Source organism: Podarcis bocagei (genome assembly GCF_964188305.1).
Source record: "Podarcis bocagei genome assembly, chromosome: 16".
NCBI classification, from domain to species: domain Eukaryota; kingdom Metazoa; phylum Chordata; class Lepidosauria; order Squamata; family Lacertidae; genus Podarcis; species Podarcis bocagei.
Genome location: NC_138142.1, coordinates 38,634,015 through 38,650,008, shown reverse-complemented (window position 1 = coordinate 38,650,008; position 15,994 = coordinate 38,634,015). Strand labels below are relative to the sequence as shown.

General features: G+C 44.5%; 2 long non-coding RNA genes across 2 annotated transcripts; both read right to left on the bottom strand.

Annotated features, from left to right (window-relative positions):
• Positions 1 to 406: 406 nt before the first annotated feature.
• On the bottom strand, positions 407 to 2,886 carry LOC308575322. Its single transcript, XR_014002770.1, has 2 exons — positions 2,190 to 2,886; positions 407 to 1,610 (listed from the first exon to the last, which is right to left on the bottom strand). It is a non-coding gene; the product is annotated as an uncharacterized lncRNA (long non-coding RNA).
• Positions 2,887 to 5,234: 2,348 nt separating this feature from the next.
• Positions 5,235 to 7,680, bottom strand: LOC308575366. The gene is made up of 2 exons (XR_014002816.1): positions 7,522 to 7,680; positions 5,235 to 6,386 (listed from the first exon to the last, which is right to left on the bottom strand). It is a non-coding gene; the product is annotated as an uncharacterized lncRNA (long non-coding RNA).
• Between the last annotated feature and the right edge of the window lie 8,314 nt (positions 7,681 to 15,994).

Below are 15,994 nucleotides of genomic sequence, written 5' to 3'. Positions count from 1 at the left end.
AACAAATATCTGGAGTACGTTGGCCAACTAGAGCATCAGAATGAGCCATGGCAGTAACTGGGATCATTGAGACCAGTTCATTCACTATAAAGCTCAAAAGTGAAGGTTTGCAGCTACTGAGGAAGATGGTGACAAGGGCTGGAGAACATCAGAAGACCCAACAGTGAAGGGGCAACATTGCCATCAGTAGCATTGATGGCCTTAGCCTCCATGAACAAGCCTCATGTTCTTTTGGATAGGCACATAGAAAGTTGCCGTATACAGAATCAATCCATTGGTTTTGGAGCTGGAACATTCTCTGGTCCACTTGAACATGATGGGTTTTGAACCTGGGACCTTGTGCATATAAAGCAGACACTCTACCCTCCAGCTGAGCTAAAGATTTTCAGCCAACAATGCAAGACACTGCCAGGAATTCAGAATTTAATCAGTGGACATTAGGAAGAGCTACAGAGAGAAAAACACACCCAATACACCAAAAGGAAAACATAGAACACCATATACATTGCATGAACAAATCAAGGCCTTTTTAGGGGCTTTGAAGAGAAGAATTTCATGAAGGAGGCAGGGACAAAGTTTGAGGCATCTCGCTCAACAGGAAGGCAACCAGCATGCATTTAAATATTGCTTTGTGTTGATGTTGATTCCAATATTCTGAGTATTGAGCTTCTAAGCAGAAACCCGTATTCTGTTTCCAGGATCTGGGCTGACTTTCTAGTTTTTGCATTGAAGGCCCCATTAGCAGTCTCTAAAAGAGTTCAGCACTTGTACTGGTAAGTAGAGCAGCAGGTCTGGCCACAGCAGCAGGGGACACAGCAACTCTGGTTGCAACAGCAGCAGGGGGAACAGCCACACTGATTGCAGCAGCAGCAGGGGCTGCGACGACAACGGGAACAGCAGCACGGAGAGCAGTAGGACTGGTTGCAGCAGCGGGGGCAGCAGCAGCGGGACTGGGAACAGCAACAGCAGGGGGAGCAGCCACACCTGGAGCAGCAGGTCAACTTGCGACAACAGCAGGGAGAGCAGCCACATCTAGAACAGCAAGACTGGGAACAGCAGCAAGGGGAGCAGCCACACTTGGAACAGCAGGAGGACTTTTGACAACAGCAGGGGGAACAGCCACACTTGGAACAGCAGGAGGACTTTTGGCAGCAGCAGGGGGAACAGCCACACTTGGAACAGCAGGAGGACTTTTGGCAGCAGCAGGGAGAGCAGCCACACTTGGAACAGCAGGAGGACTTTTGACAACAGCAGGGGGAACAACCACACTTGGAACAGCATTTAGCCTTGTGGCAGCAGCAGGGGGAACAGCCGCACTTGGAACAGCAGGAGGACTTTTGACAACAGCAAGGGGAACAGCCACACTTGGAACAGCATTTAGCCTTGTGGCAGCAGCAAGGGGAACAGCCACACTTGGAACAGCAGGAGGACTTTTGACAACAGCAGGGGGAACAACCACACTTGGAACAGCATTTAGCCTTGTGGCAGCAGCAAGGGGAACAGCCACATTTGGAACAGCTCTGACCCTGTGAACAGCAGCAAGGGGAGCAACCACACTTGGAACAGCATTGAGACTTGTTTTGACAACAGGCCATTTTGATGGAGCGGAGCTGGAAAAAAGTGAAGAGTCTGTTTCAGTAATCAAACCATGCAGTACTCACATCCATACATGCATCGAGAAACACACAATGCATTTTTTCTTCTTCTTCTTATGCCTTCAGTATATTCCAATTCGCTGTCAATTATCAGAAACTATACTTGAGAAACCCCTTGTTATTTCAGCCATGGCCTGGGAGCCTGACACATATCAACATGGTAAGGCTGTTACTCAAAAGATTATTTAAAAAACCTTGAAGGCTAATATTCTGGAGTGCCAATGAGAGCCATACAGAATTAGGTGAAGGTTCAGCCAAAAAAATCTCACAGACTATTCACACTATCTGGAGAACATTTAAGAATAAGGAATGGAATTCTGACTGAAAATGGATTTGTTTGCAAATTCATTCCTTCTACTGAAAAAAAAAATCTCTGTACGGAATGAAGTGGAATAAAGTAGTAAAGAAGAGAACCTGATGGATCTTGTCCTGCAGGTAGTTCCCGTAAATCTACCCAATAACTCTAATTATGTATATGGTTTCTGTAAGAGGTTTAATGCTATCTAAATAACCAGCAATTAAATTCGAACTTACCTTGTACTGCAGTCGGAACTTGGAAGCACAATGGAGATTCAAGCGAATGAGTGAAGAGCTTGGGGATGGAAGATCTTTTTATACAGGACTAAGCACCCAGCCCCTAGGAAATGAGGCACCGCCAATGAATGGAGACGTTCTTCATTGCTACTCAAAGCACATGTCTATGTGCTGTGCTTTCCATTTCCAAATTCCATGTTGGTTGTGTTGGTTCACATCTTCCACCTCAAGAGACTTTTCCCAAGGTCTATAATTAGAGGCATTTGAGGCTCATCACATTGTAAACCTCATGTCATGCACACACCAGAGGGCACCTGAGAAGGACGGCTTCATGAATTCAAATGCTCGAAAGAAGGGAATGGACCGTTTCATTGGATCCATGCAGCTGAACGTCACCATTGTGACTCAACAGCGCATGATTGCTCCCTAGTTTGTTATAGCATTCGAGCTCTCTTGCTAGAGGTCATTCCTTTTAATCTAAGTGTTCCAATTAGCAATATGTGTACACTTTTATAAGTCAATAGGAAAAGATGAGATCAACACCTCAAAGACTTCAGGGCACCTTTCTTCCTCTTTTTGAGTTTTTCCTTTGGAATCTCACATTCCTCCAGCATCCGTAGGCTTGGGAAGATGTTCACAGGTTCACTGTATCATCAGAGCACCTGTGTGTGATGTTCTCGCTCCACCTGAGGTCAAGTCAGCTGTCACCAAAAGGAACATGTCACCTGCCTTTTTTGTATTTATATATATAAAGGACAATTTTTTTAAAGGACAATGGACACTGAGTTAAATCTGCCCCCCCCATGTATAAAATCATCTGCCAAAAAGTGGAAAAATGTTACCTACTATATGTGAATGATTTGAGAAAAGATCTGGTCTATAGAAGCAGTTATTAAATTAACTTACTATGAAATGATATATATAAAACAGTCTGAGAGGTTCATGGAAAATAGGTCTTTTTGTGTTAGGTTTTGTAATAATCAGTTTAACTATAGTGCTCAAGAACCCTGTTTAGGGAAGTTTTTAATGCCTGATGTTTTATTGTGTTTTTAATATTCTGTTGGGATGCACCCAGAGTGGCTGGGGAAACCCAGGCAGATGGGTGGGGTATAAATAATAAATTATTACTATCATATTATAACATTATGCTGCTTGCAACCTATTGTATTATTATGGGCATCTGTCCAAATATGAGTTTATTTACCTTCTTTGATCTAATTAGCCAGCATGGTGTAGTGGTTAGAGTGCCAAGACTAGAACCTGGGAGACTAGGATTCAAATCTCCACTTGGCCATGTGGGACAAGGCCAACTGTGACTTTAAGGAAGAATGGGAGCTCTTTACAAATTATCTAAAAAGACAACAAAATGAACTGGACTCCTTGGCAGGTTTTGAATAAACATACACAAATTTATTGGTTGATAACATGATAGATAGATAAGGTCAGGATATGTATAACTTTATGTATAACCAGTGTGGTGTAGTGGTTAAGAGTGGTAGTCTCGTAATCTGGGGAACCGGGTTCGCGTCTCCGCTCCTCCACCTGCAGCTGCTGGGTGACCTTGGGCCAGTCACACTTCTCTGAAGTCTCTCAGCCCCACTCACCTCACAGAGTGTTTGTTGTGGGGGAGGAAGGGAAAGGAGATTGTGAGCCGCTTTGAGACTCCTTAAAAGGGAGTGAAAGGCGGGATATCAAATCCAAACTCTTCTTCTTCTTCTTATAACATGCAGAGAATAATATGTGTAGAGAAATCAGAGAGAGGAGCTGAGGGAAGTTCCTGGTGGGAGGGGGGAGGGAGGGATGGAAGAGGAGTAGGAAAAAAGGGGGGATAATGTACAGTGGTACCTTGGGTTGCATATGCTTCAGGTTAAACACTCCGCTAACCCAGAAAGAGTGCTTCAGATTAAGAACTTTGTTCAGGATGAGAACAGAAATTGTGCAGCTGTGGCACGGCAGCAGCGGGAGGCCCCATTAGCTAAAGTGGTGCTTCAGGTTAAGAACAGTTTCAGGTTAAGAACGGACCTCCGGAACGAATTAAGTACTTAACCCGAGGTACCACTGTATGTGATATACGGTTTGATAATTTGTTATGTTGAAATTGCTTAATAAAAATATATATATATTTAAAAAATAATAAATCTCCACTTGGCCCTTCGACCAGTCACTGCCTCTCAGCCTAACAAATCTTATAGAACTGTTGTGGAGGGGGCTTGAGGAATTCTCTTCCTCCCCCAATGGCAACAAGAAGCAGGCATGAAACAAGAAATTCTTACTATGATTTATTCAGATGTTATGGTGAAAGACAAAGAAATACGGTCATTCCTCAATGGTGGTGTTGCTCGCACTGAGCTCCTCCCCCTTTCCCCTCAAGAACAACACCTTTTTCTATGGTCAGAAGATTGGAAAACTATTGCCTAACAGAAGGTAGATCAGTTGGGTGTCATTTTAGAGTGAATATTTTGTTTTATGTACAACCCATTGGAGAGGCAGGATGACCTATGGGGACACTAAGAGTGAAGTGGATGGTGGTGGTGGGGGACTGGAAAGGTAAATAACTATCAGATTTTGAAAAGTTAGTCCCTGGATCAAGTTCATCAATTCTGTTGAATTGCACAGTTATCTGAAATCCAAATAAAACTATTTAGTTTATTTAACTAAATAGTTTTAATTTGATTTCAAATAAATGTGCAATTAATTGTTAATGTTTTGAGTTTTATTGTGTTATCATCCCATTTCATGGGTTGAACAAACTGATTTTCTCAATAATGCTTTTGACTGGATAGTGTGGGGGACAATGAAAATGAGTTCATGAAACCAAGGAGGTGGTGGCCCCCAGAACTTTGAGATTGAATGCTTAGTATTTTCTCCACAGTAACCACTAGCAGTTCTCCAAGGTTTCAGACATAGATTTTTTTTCTCTGTCCTACCTGGACATGCCAGGGACCTTCTGTATGCTGAGCAGGGGCTCTTCCATTGAGCAATGAGCCTTTCCCCCCAGGAAAAGCTTTGTGAAGTACAGAATGAATCAACAACACCATGCACAGCCATGATTCCAGAATTTAATTGTAGGAGTTTTTACAGAGTTAGAAAGAGACAATCACACCCCAAACACCAGGGAGAAAATAAATGCACCATATATTTCATGAAAACGTCAAGTCTCCATCACTTAGAAGACGTACTGAAGAGAATTAATCTTCAGTTTCACAAAGGAGGGAGAAACATTGAACTCAGCATCGAGACACTCAGGGAGATGAGCCTAAGAAGGCAACCAGGTGGTTAAAAATATATATAATCCTGATACTATGAGTGTTGAGTTGGCAAGCAGCCAGTGGAATTTTGCTTCTAGGTTCTGGGCTAGCAGGCTGGTTTTTACATCTGCAGTGCCATTATCAATTTCTGAAGAGCTCAGCACTTGTTCTGGAAAGAATTGCATCCAGAAGAGCAGCAGGAGTTGGAGCCACAGCAACAAGGAGAGCAGCAACCCTGGTTGCAACAGCAGCAAGGGGAACAGCAGCATGGTCTGCACTGACAACAGGAGCAACAGCAGGGCTTGCAGCAGCACTGGTTGCAGCAGCAGGGGGAGGAGCAGCAGCAGGACTGGGAACAGCAACAGGGGGAGCAGCCACACTTGGAACAGCATTGAGACTTTTGACAACAGCAGGGGGAGCAGCCACACTTGGAACAGCATTGAGACTTTTGACAACAGCAGGGGGAGCAGCCACACTTGGAACAGCATTGAGACTTTTGACAACAGCAGGGGGAGCAGCCACACTTGGAACAGCAGGAGGACTTTTGACAACAGCAGGGGGAGCAGCCACACTTGGAACAGCAGGAAGACTTTTGACAACAGCAGGGGGAGCAGCCACACTTAGAACAGCAGAAGGACTTTTGACAACAACAGGGGGAGCAGTCACACTTGGAACAGCAGGAAGACTTTTGACAACAGCAGGGGGAGCAGCCACACTTGGAACAGCAGGAGGACTTTTGACAACAGCAGGGGGAACAGCCACACTTGGAACAGCATTGAGACTTTTGACAACAGCAGGGGGAACAGCCACACTTGGAACAGCAGGAAGACTTTTGACAACAGCAGGGGGAACAACCACAGCTCTGAGTCTGGGAGCAGCAGCAAGGACAGCAGCCACACTTGGAACAGCAGGTTGACTTCTTTTGACAACAGGCCATTTTGATGGAGTGCTGCTGAAAGAAGCAAAACATTTATTTCTGTAACTGAACCAGCTGATATTCACACGTATGTCATTGTTAATAAGCATGCATTTTTGTCATCTAAATGCTTGGGTGCCAGCTTGTGTTGGGTCCCCTCAGTATAATCTAAATCCTTGCCAACCATCAGGTACAGAAACCATCAACCATCAAAACTTATTTGAAATTCCCTTGTTGCTTATTTCACCTATGTTTTGCTAGCTGTTCATTGCAAGAGTGTTCAACAACGCCCTAAAGTATGGTGTTCTGAGGGGTCAGTACTCACCAATACAAAGGGGGCAGAAAAAAGTGACATGAAAGTATATGAGTTATATCCTAAGTTAGTCTTCTTCAGAGTAGACCCCCTTAGGCCCATTCATTTCAAAGGGTCTAAATAAACTTTAGTTGAATACCACCCTATAAAAGCTTGTAATATAATGTTCCACAACAGGAATAGTAAGATAGAAGTTGTGGTCCAACCACATCTAAAGGGCTACAGGTTCCCCATCCCTCTCCTAGAATGTTGACAAGAGCTGTCCAACATCAGTTGAATATTTAGCAAAGAAGAAGAATATTCACGTAATATCTGGAGAACATTCTGCCATAAAAATGTAGGAAGAGTCAGGTAGATCAGACTAATGGCCCATCTCATCCAGCATCCTATTCTCACAATGGCCAACCAGATGTCTGTGGGAAACCCATCAACAGGACATGTACACAAGAGCACTCTCCACCCTTGGGGGTTTCAGCAACTGGCCTTCAGAAGCATTACTAACTTCGACTGTGGAGGAAGAGCACACACACTATAGCTAGTAGCTGCCCATAGACTTCTCAGACATGAAATGGCCCAGTTCTCTTTGAAAGCCATCCAAGTTGGTGGCCAACATGGCCTCTAAGTAAGGATTCAAAGAAGGGAGCGGGTTGCAAATTAGTTCGTGCTCTTGCAAAGAGTGTCCTTGAAAGAATCAAAGCAGAATCAAGCAGCAAAGAGAAGAGAACCTGATGGATCTCATTCTGCAAGTAGTTTCAGCAGATCCACCCAGTAACTTCATTAGTAGGAACTTCAGTGCCTTCCTGGAATAACTATCACACTAATTTTGCTATTGCCCAGCAATTAGATCCAACTTACCTTGTTCAGCAGTTGTAACTTGTAAGCAGAGGTAATATGCAATTGAATGAATGGAGAGCTCAGGGATGGAGGATCTTTTTATACAGATCTGTGCACCATACCCCTAGGAAATGAGATGTGGCCAATGAACGGACACATTCTTCATAGCCCACCGAAGAACATATCCCAGTGCTGCGCCATTCATCTCCCAATCCCGTGCTCTTTGAGTTTATTCACATCATTCATTACAAGAATTTTCCTATGGTATATAATTAGAGGCATTTGATGCTCATCACACTGTGCTCCTTACATCATACACATGCACACCAGAGGGCACTTAGAGCGGATGGTTTGGTGAATATGAGCATGGCGTGAATGGAGCGGAACGTCTCATGTGGTTGAACATCATAATCATCACTCAAAAGCGCATGACTGTTCACTCTTTGGTTGGCTGGAGGTCATTCTTTTTAACATAATCACTGCAAAGAGCAAAAGCACATGCATGCCCCTATACCACAATGTGAAAGGTGAGGTCAACAGTTCAGAGTTCTTACAACAAGTACTACTACTAGCTAGTTTTTTGGGGGGGCGGGGGTTCCTCTCCACTAAATAACCTAAGAATGCCATGTTCCTCCAGCAAAAAATGGTGCCTCTGAAGTTGTTCTCATCGCTCAACCATAGGCCTGCCACCTAAATCCACCACTATCTAGGACAAGAGTGCAGAGCTTGTGGCCCTCCAAATATTCCTGGACTCCAGCTCCAACCACTCATGACAATCAGGCCTGCTTGTTGGAGTTGATGGGAGTCGGAGTTCAGCAACATCTTGAGGGTCACAGGTTTCACATCCCAGTCAATAATGCAGAAGTTGTGCTTTTTTCTTTTTCTTTTTTTGGTAAATTGTCCCCACTTATGGCAATTCCTCTCAAGGGGGACTCAGCTTGACCCCTTCCTCCTCTCCTTTTGAAGACTGGTTAGGAAGCTGCCTTGTAGTAAGTCAGACACATTGGTCCATCTGAGTACTGACTACATTGACTGGCAATGGCTCTCCAAGGTTTCAAGTAGGGAGTCTCTCCCAGCCCTATCTACAGATGCCATTGGGGACTGAACAGGGGATGTATGGTGTGCAAGGCAGATGTTCTACCGTGGCAAATATGACCACTTCTGCAACCTCATCCGTACCTATTTTGGCTACTTTGGAACTGGCCCTGTAGCTGATTTTCCTTACCCCAATGCAACAAAATCAAACTTTTACAAATGGGAATGAAATGCATATTTCTAATTTTGCAGCATTTTTTGGGAGACAGGCCAGTGGCACATACTAGACTGGTACATCACTACTAGTGATTTCCTATCTTGAACCAATCCCCTTATGTCTCCTATTAAAAAAACAAAACTCTTTAATTGGCCTTACATAAGCAATCCACCTTTATAGATTAGCTAAAACAAGTTGTGTTCACAGAGAATGCTATTTTGAACATTAATCCTATTAGTGTGCTCAAATGTGAGCCAAACACATTCTTGTATAACTTGTATAACTTAGGTTTTTGATAAGCTGTTTGTGTAACTTGCGTCCAGAAACTCCCTTTCAAAATATAAATGGTTTTATTAGATGTTTTCTTAAATCATTTTGCTTCGATGACAGTAAGCTATGTTTAATCAGAGGGTTGTTCTGATATCAACCTCTTTTATATTCTTTTCTGTAATGCTTGATTAAGTTCAACTAAGTAAAATAAATGAATTTGTTATGTGCCTGAAGAACAATATCTGAACACTAAATTTTCTGTCTGCTAATATGCCAGGTGGCTAGTGTTTCCCATCAATGTGGTGGTTGTTACAGAGGGAACTAACTTCACTGCAAAATTTGGTGTCTGCTACACAGAGATTTCCCTCTGAACAGAACTAAATTGTCACAGATGATGACCAATGTGTAAGGCTGAGTCTTTAGATCATAGTTCTGTTTTTAATAATGTATTGAAACCCTCTCAGCAGAATTTGTGTTGTAAATGCTTATATTAAAAGGGAAATGTACAAGGCCCAGAAATGGCTTAGAATATTATTGACAATTCATGGAATTGTATTCAACATTAAGTTTCTGTGCGCTGCTCTGCTTTTACTAGAAGCAGCTTAGTCATGCTGGCCACATGACCCAGAAAAACTGTATGCGGACAAACGCTGGCTCCCTCAGCCAGTAAAGTGAAATGAGTGCCGCAACCCCAGAGTCGTTGATGACTAGACTTAACTGTCAGGGGCCCTTTACCATTACCTTTAAGTTAGCAAAAATGTATAGGGCAAGTACAAATATCTGCTGGAAATGGAAACAAAAAGAAGGTACCTTTTATCATATGTGGTGGACTTGTATTGTAAGGTAATAAAAGCTTTCTGGGAGATGATATATAATGAAATGGAAAAAAAATGTTTAAAATAACCTTTGTTAAAAACCCCCAGAAACTTTCCTATTAGGAATTATAGGCACAGACATTCCAAAGGAGCAGAAAGGACTGTTTATGTATGGAACAGCCACCCAGATGTTTTTAGCCCAGAGATGGAAAGAAGACAAGGTCCTACCAGAGAGGAATGGCAAACCAAGCTGATGGACTATGCCAAAATGGCAAAACTGACTGGAAAACTCAGAAACCAAGAGGACAAAAACTTTATAAAAGAATGGGAAAAAATATAAATTATTTAGGAGACAACTGTAAGCAGATGGAAACAATGGCAGGATTTTGATTTCACTTGTAGTTTAACAAATGGTGGTGGGGGATGAGTGTTCAGACCCCTGGGCTCTCACTTGTGGGGTGCCTCAGGGTTCTGTCCTCTCCCCCATGCTTTTCAACATTTACATGCGGCCGCTGGGAGAGATCATCAGGAGGTTTGGGCTGGGTGTTCATCAGTATGCGGATGATACCCTGCTCTACCTCTCTTTTAAATCAGAACTAGTGAAGGCGGTGAAGGTCCTGTGTGAGTGTCTGGACGCGGTTGGAGGATGGATGGCGGCTAACAGATTGAGGTTGAATCCTGACAAGACAGAAGTACTGTTTTTGGGGGACAGGAGGCGGGCAGGTGTGGAGGATTCCCTGGTCCTGAATGGGGTAACTGTGCCCCTGAAGGACCAGGTGCGCAGCCTGGGAGTCATTTTGGACTCACAGCTGTCCATGGAGGCACAGGTCAAATCTGTGTCCAGGGCAGCTGTTTACCAGCTCCATCTGGTACGTAGGCTGAGACCCTATCTGCCTGCGGACTGTCTCGCCAGAGTGGTGCATGCTCTGGTTATCTCCCGCTTGGACTACTGCAATGCGCTCTACGTGGGGCTACCTTTGAAGGTGATGCGGAAACTACAACTAATCCAGAATGCAGCAGCTAGACTGGTGACTGGGAACGGCCACTGAGACCATATAACACCCATCTTGAAAGACCTACATTGGCTCCCAGTACATTTCCGAGCACAATTCAAAGTGTTGGTGCTGACCTTTAAAGCCCTAAACGGCCTCGGTCCAGTATACCTGAAGGAGCGTCTCCACCTCCATCGTTCTACCCGGACACTGAGGTCCAGCACCGAGGGCCTTCTGGCGGTTCCCTCACTGCGAGAAGCCAAGTTACAGGGAACCAGGCAGAGGGCCTTCTCGGTAGTGGTGTCCTCCCTGTGGAACACCCTCCCACCAGATGTCAAAGAGAACAACAACTACCAGACTTTTAGAAGACATCTGAAGGCAGCCCTGTTTAGGGAAGCTTTTAATGTTTGATGTATCATAGTATTTTAATATTCTTTTGGAAGCCGCCCAGAGTGGCTGGGGAAACCCAGCCAGATGGGCGGGGTATAAATTATTATTATTATTATTATTATTATTATTATTATTATTATTATTATTATTGAAATCAGCCCTGAGTGCTCACTGGAAGGACAGATCCTGAAGCTGAGGCTCCAAGACTTTGGCCACCTCATGAGAAGAGAAGACTCCCTGGAGAAGACCCTGATGTTGGGAAAGATTGAAGGCACAAGGAGAAAGGGACGACAGAGGAAGAGATGGTTGGACAATGTTCTCGAAGCTACCAGCATGAGTTTGACCAAACTGCGGGAGGCAATGGAAGACAGGAGTGCCTGGCGTGCTCTGGTCCATGGGGTCATGAAGAGTCAGACACGACTAAATGACTAAACAAACAACAAAATGTTTAAAATGGGACCCCATGGAGGGGGTGGGGGTAAGTCGTGAGATTCGGAGGAATCTCTGTGTATGGACTTATATTTGGATTTTTGTAACTTTGTATTTGAAAAATCAAATAAAAATGATTTTTTTAAAAAAAACAAAAAACATTGACTTGACTAATGTTGGTCCATTAATGTCAATGAGTCTGCTATGAGTAGAACATAGTTTGATACCACTCATGGTTTTGCTCCAGACACACTCAAGTGATTCTTATATCACACACATACTGTACCAGAGGGCACTTGGTTTTCTGAATATGAACGTTAGGGAGAATGGAACTGAACTTCTCATGTGATTGAACATCATAATTGTGAGTTAGGAGGTCTAATTATATGAAGTGGTGGGAAGATGGCCTCTGGTCTGAGAAACCAATTTGTCTGTGCATATTGCCAACGGCCAGAAGCCTCTGGGTGCTGGTAACAGCCTCTCTAGCCAACAATTCCCATTGACTTTCTTTTCTCGCAGACCTAAATCACAGACTCAGTCATCCCACACGGGTGTACCCCAGTGTGCTTATTTGAAGATTAATCCTCTAACAACCTTCTGATGAAGTCTGTCATTAGCTGAAGGTAGCCTTACAAATCCACAGTCTGAGGACATCTTCCAAATGAGGGGTGTGAACTGAGTCAAAAAACCCACGTGCCGTATGGCTCTTATTTCCCGTTCTATAGTGGTGCCTCACTTCCTATGAGAAGGGTTCGAGGAGCTGTATAAAAGACGCCTGGCTCTCCAGAGGTCTCCATTCACTTCGTTGGATTCAATCTTCCTTCCTCCTTCCATCACTTTGACAAGGTAAGATCGTGTTCCAGTAGAGTAAGCTGGGACAACAGCGGCAAAATTGTGGGATAGCTTTTGGGCTCTGTTTCCAACTGGATTCTTGCTTTAATAATTGAGTGGGTCACTGTACTTAAGAAGGCTTTTCCATTTTAAAACAGAAAATGTTTGATGCCTTTTATATATATATTCTAGAGATAAACAATTGTTTCTCTACTAAGTTTTTTTCATTTCAGTATTTTGGTGCATGGGTATATTTGAATTCTTCCAAAACAATTTCACTGGATTTTTTTGAGGGTGGGTTGGGATATCTCCAGTAGCCTCTTTCAGCATATATATATATATATTATTTTCTGTACAATGTACCAGAAGTAGCATCCTTCTTGGTGGTTTTGCGGGAAAATGTTGATGATCCTTTGTGGACATCTCCAGGCTTTCAGAAGAGCTAAGGTCTTGGGCTATTGCTTCAACTAAACAGTATTTGCACTGAACTAAGTTTGGGCTATGCTTCGACTAAAGTTTTGCAATGCATGTCTTAAGTTATTTTGCAGAGTAGCTGAGGTCTTGCAAAGAGCTGTGCTCTGAGTAACAGGCATAATAAAAATAATAACTTCATTATTTATACCCCACCCATCTGGCTGGGTTCTCCAGCCACTCTGGGCAGCTTACAGAATATAATAAATAATAATAAAGCATGTTGCAAAATTTGCCCATTCCACATTTGTAAGAACTTAATCCTTTCGTGTGGCAGCCGCTACAGTTTGGAGCTCCCTGCCTACTGATATCAGGCGGACACTCTTTGCAACATCTGCTAAAAACATTTTTGTTAGGCAAGCCTACCCTGGTTGGTTAGACAGCTGATGCGAGTTTTAATCTGTTTTTATTCTATTGCTATTTTAACTTTTTGGAAAGCCTTATTGCTTGCATTCTTCTTAATGATAATTTTATTGTTTTATCTTTTTTTGCAAACTGCTTTGAGGCGTGTGTGTGTGTGTGTTAACAATCTAGCCATGTATGCAAACTTTTCGAAATCACTTGCTGCATTATATTAATGAACATGGAGTGAATGTTATATTTGATAAGCTGCCAAATCCTGTTCTTCATAGATTCTATCTTCTGAGTTGCCAGTATAGGAAATATTGGTGAGAAACCTTAGGTATAACTTTATTTATATACAGTATATGGACACGGCACTCATTCAGACAAGCGATTTGGCTTTTACCAATGTCAGACACAAATAAAGCAGTATCAGATACTTTGGAGTGGTCCCACAAGATGTTTCTCTCTTTCCTATAGCTTTATCTCTACTCTGAAAGAATGAGCTGTTCTAACTGCTGTGGCCAAAGTAGCTCCTCCTCCTGCGGCTGTTCCCAGGGCTGCTGCACCCCCTGTTGCTGCAACCAGGGCTCTTGCAGCCAGGGCTGCGGCTGCTCCTGCTGCAACCAGTCTTGCTGTTCCAGGGGCTGCTGCTGCCCCTGCCAGTGCCAGCAGTGCTGCTGTCCCTCCTGCTGCTGTCCCAAGTGCTGCTCCTCTTGCTGTAACCAGTGTGGCTGTTCCAACTGTGGCTGCTCCTCCTGCGGCAGCCAGTGTGGTGGCTCCTCCTGCTGCTGCCAGAAGCCTTGCTGCTGTTCCAAGTGTGGCTGTAGCCCCTGCTGCTGTCAAAAGCCTTGCTGCTGTTCCAAGTGTGGCTGTTCCCCTTGTTGCTGCCAGAAGCCTTCCTGCTGTTCCAAGTGTGGCTGTTCCCCCTGTTGCTGCCAGAAGCCTTCCTGCTGTTCCAAGTGTGGCTGTTCCCCTTGCTGCTGTCAGAAGCCTTCTTGCTGTTCCAAGTGTGGCTGTAGCCCCTGCTGCTGCCAGAAGCCTTCTTGCTGTTCCAAGTGTGGTTGTAGCCCCTGCTGCTGCCAGAAGCCTTCCTGCTGCTCCAAGTGCGGCTGTTCCCCCTGTTGCTGCCAGAAGCCTTCCTGCTGTTCCAAGTGTGGCTGTTCCCCTTGTTGCTGCCAGAAGCCTTCTTGCTGTTCCAAGTGTGGCTGTTCCCCCTGCTGCTGCCAGAAGCCTTCTTGCTGTTCCAAGTGTGGCTGTTCCCCTTGCTGCTGCCAGAAGCCTTCTTGCTGTTCCAAGTGTGGCTGTTCCCCTTGCTGCTGTCAGAAGCCTTCTTGCTGTTCAAAGTGTGGTTGTAGCCCCTGCTGCTGCCAGAAGCCTTCTTGCTGTTCCAAGTGTGGCTGTTCCCCTTGCTGCTGCCAGAAGCCTTCCTGCTGTTCCAAGTGTGGTTGTAGCCCCTGCTGCTGCCAGAAACCTTCCTGCTGCTCCAAGTGTGGCTGTTCCCCTTGCTGCTGCCAGAAGCCTTCTTGCTGTTCCAAGTGTGGCTGTTCCCCCTGCTGCTGTTCCAAGAGCAGCTGCTCCGTACCCTGTTGCCAGCAGGTTTGCTGCAAGCCCTGCTGCCCCCCCTGTTGCAGCACCAAATCTCCCTGCTGTTCCAAGTGTGGCTGCTCTCCCTGCTGTTGCTCAAAAGGCTCTTCTCAGCAATCAAAGTCCTGCTAAAAGCTGAAGAGCAGATCAGTTTCCTCCATGCCATCTGCCTGCCAATCAACTCTATGTGACCTCACCAGCCCTACCAAAGCTGATTCCAAGTCCTCTTGATTAACCGCTTGCTTTCACAGCAACTCCTTCAATGCTTCATGATTTGCACCTCATTCGATCCTTAACATCAAAACTTTGGTTTTAAAAAATCTAATAGTTTGTATTTGTCCTCTTTTAAAGCTGAAACGATCCTTGCACAGCCTCTTGGGTGTGCAGGATGGTTTTTGCTTCAGATAATTGGCCAGTCTTCTGTTGTCCCTTTCCTTGATTGTCAACACAGGAGTCAATAAAATCTTGAAATCAAAGATGTTACTAAAGTCTTGGTGTGCTTTTTCTCCATTCATCATTGAACACTCAATTATCAACATTCTCCTATGTTCTATGGAAGCAGTGGGGAGCCCTTTTCAGCTCAGCTCAAGGGTCATATTGCCTTTGGGGTTTTCTTCTGGGGACCGCATTCTAGTGGGTGGCAGCACCAGAGGCCAATGGACGTGGTGCAAGGAAGGTGAATTTTACCTGTGTGCCATAGACTATTTTCTATGCACATTCACACACACCCTCTATATTCTCCACCTGGTGAATTAAGAGGCATGATCAGAGTTCAGAGGCATGGTAGAGCCGGGGGGGGGGGCGGGGACTGGGTGCCAAACAAGGCCAGGGTTGAGGACATTAGTTTAATGGCAAACGCATCAGTCGCTTCTTGATAGCCGCAGCCGCAAAGTGAGTTGGGGTGAGTCTTCAGGGCTGAATAGAGAGGGCCATATTCAACCCTGAGATTCCCATTCCCAATAAGTGCTTGGAGAATTTCACTTCACATAGAAAGGAGGAGGAGGAGGAAAGAGAGGGAAGAGGGTGGACACTTTTATATTCAACCTCACACACTGCAAGCAAGCAACCGCCAACAGATTATTCCCTAAGATCATGTGGCCATTAACAGGGGAGAA